This window comes from Rhagoletis pomonella, unplaced genomic scaffold, assembly GCF_013731165.1.
Source record: "Rhagoletis pomonella isolate Grant_MI unplaced genomic scaffold, Rhpom_1.0 Rhpom_scaffold_00004, whole genome shotgun sequence".
NCBI classification, from domain to species: domain Eukaryota; kingdom Metazoa; phylum Arthropoda; class Insecta; order Diptera; family Tephritidae; genus Rhagoletis; species Rhagoletis pomonella.
The window spans coordinates 4,466,444-4,469,202 of record NW_023458558.1 but is presented as its reverse complement, the minus strand read 5'-3'; positions in this window follow the sequence as shown (position 1 = coordinate 4,469,202).

Below are 2,759 nucleotides of genomic sequence, written 5' to 3'. Positions count from 1 at the left end.
AAATTGCCCATTCGTTGTAGGTCTTGCACTTCAAAGCGCTTGTTGGAGCTTGTTTTTTAATTCAATCGTTTTTTGTGTATTTTAAGTATCACTTACAAATGAGCATGCACAGGTTATGACGTTTTTTAATGAAAAGAAAAAATTAAACAGAAATCGAACGCAAACACATGCAAGTAAATGCAATAATGCATCGCTAAAAAGGTAGACTGTCAGCTGTCCAACAGGTTGTTGCCAACGATAGTCAATCGAGGATATAGAAAAAATACACACACACACACACACAAACCAGCCAATGTTGAAAGCAAAATCACAAAAACAAAACTCCTTGTTGGAGTAATAAATAAATTATTTATTTGTATGAACATGCAATATATATATATATATATATATATGTATGTGTGTTAAGAAAAAATTGTACGCAGCACATTGCAAACGTTGCACGATGCTGCAACAATGCCACGTATGGCAGGCGTGTGGCGTGGCTGCTTGGCGATTTCGACGTGCTGGGCATATCAAATAATGCAAAAATTGTTGGAAATTTGTCAGCTACGAAATTTATTTGAGATGTCAATGATTTTGGATTATATAAACCAATTAAAGAGTCATAATTTAATAATACTTAATGGGAAAATTATGTGTCGTATGCATAAGAAAATTTTTGATTGCAAGCTATTAGTGGTCTTTGTATATCTTGCTATGCGCATAGTTGATGTTAGCTTCTTATTTTAAGTGAGATGTTTAAAAGAAAATACAAATATTGACGAGAATGAAAGCTTTTTCGTTACATATCTTTAAAGTAATAAAAAGTATCAATAACTTTTGAACGGGCGGTTTTTTTGTATTGTTAAGTATACAATTGTCTATAGATAGCGACAAAAAAAAAACTTATAGATGCTCCAAATTTACTTTGAACAGTAACCTCAAATTTAATAAATAAAACAAAATATATATAATAAATCTATGTTTCCCGTTCTTTTACATTTGATCGTTTTTTTTTAATGTAATTATCAATAGCAATAAAAAAAAAATAAAACCGACTTTGTTAACTGACCCGAAATAGAATTTGAAATGATAAAATTTTTTAGTGATAAAATTAAAACTTGTACAAATTTTTTAAATTTACCCATGTAAAACCAACCACAAATTGATTAGAAATCGTAAATATTCATATAAAAGTTGGTACCAAATTCAAAATGTTTCTATTTTTTTGTCCAGTTTGAATTTTTTTCAAATAAGAGTGACAATAGCAACAATTCCAGCGAAGACGACACCTCAGATCAAAAAAAAAAATTAATTACATAAATTGTATTTAAAATCTGTAAGCCCAGTAAAGATGGTGGAATAATTCTTTAAAAATAGATTTTTGTCCATTTATTTTTCACAATTTCCTCTATTTTATTGTTATAAATGCATATTTAATATGCCGTAATATGTTTGCATCAAGTTTTCAAGGCATTCCTCATCTAGTAAAGGTGGCAATATCAAAAATAATTATCCAAAAAGAAAGAATAATTCATGAGCTTTACAAAGGCGGTAAGTTATTAGAAATATACATTTATGGTGAGAAGTTATAAGCATTAAAAAAAATATTTATTGGACACAGAAAAATATGTATCTTTTCAACTTAACATAAAAATTCTTAAGTTTCCCATTTTTTAAATGAGGTCCCCCTACTGAGAATGTAATAAATATTCACATCAAATCAGCAGTGTTCATTTTACACACGAGCTATGTGTCCTCAAAGGTAACCCGTCCCACCCATCAGAAAATGTTGTCAGACGCGTCACAAGCAAAAATAAGTTATTTTTTTTTAATTTTAAAATATATGTAGTTTGTCTTAAATTGGGAAACGAATCGAACAACTCAGAGAAGCGATGTTATCGTTATTCCACTCGTCACGCTTTAAAAATATTAAATTACTGTGTATATCATATAGTTAAATTTTATAATTTATCAGTTCAGTATTTAACTGATATCTGACTTCAAGTTTTAACAGTTTGACCCTTGTCAAATCAACAGTTAAGTAGAAAACTATAAAAAGTTCTTTAAAAATATTTATACCAAAATATCTTCAAGATCTGCCGCAGCTACTTTCCCCGATTTTTTATGCATTGTATCGAAGTGATTAGAGGATCGGAAGATATCAACAACATTTCCGTCAAATCAATTTATGATTCAATTCTCACAGATTCCTGTTTAATTTTTTAAGATGAAGTTAGCCCATTTTTTATCTAATATTATACGATTGTTTGACTTTAAAGTATTTTTACATAAAAGCCCACCTCTTATATATAGATATTTTTTAGGCTATTTCTGACTTAATATTTAAAAGCTTAGGTAAAGGTAAAAAATGTAACAAATAAACCTTTTATTATCATCACAAAAATAAATGAATTTAGATTAATACAAATTTTAAGGAAAAGATTATTTTAAATAAACGATCTTTCAAACAAAAACCAAATTTATAAAATATCATTTGCCGTGAAGACTACGTCTCCAAAGTTTAAAAATGTTAATCACAAAACCAGTTTTTTGTTTGTGGATAAACTTAGCTGCGTTTTAAATCAAATATCTTTCAAATTAAAGTAGACAGAGCAAAACCGAAACCAGATTTGGAAAATTCAGAGTCTTTCATATTAAGGTCATTATCAGAATTAAAAATATTTCATACAATTTTGCTTTTATTTTGACTAATTTTTGGTCAACCACAGCTCCAAAAAAGTGCACCGTGTGGCAATCAGTTCTACACACAAAAAAAT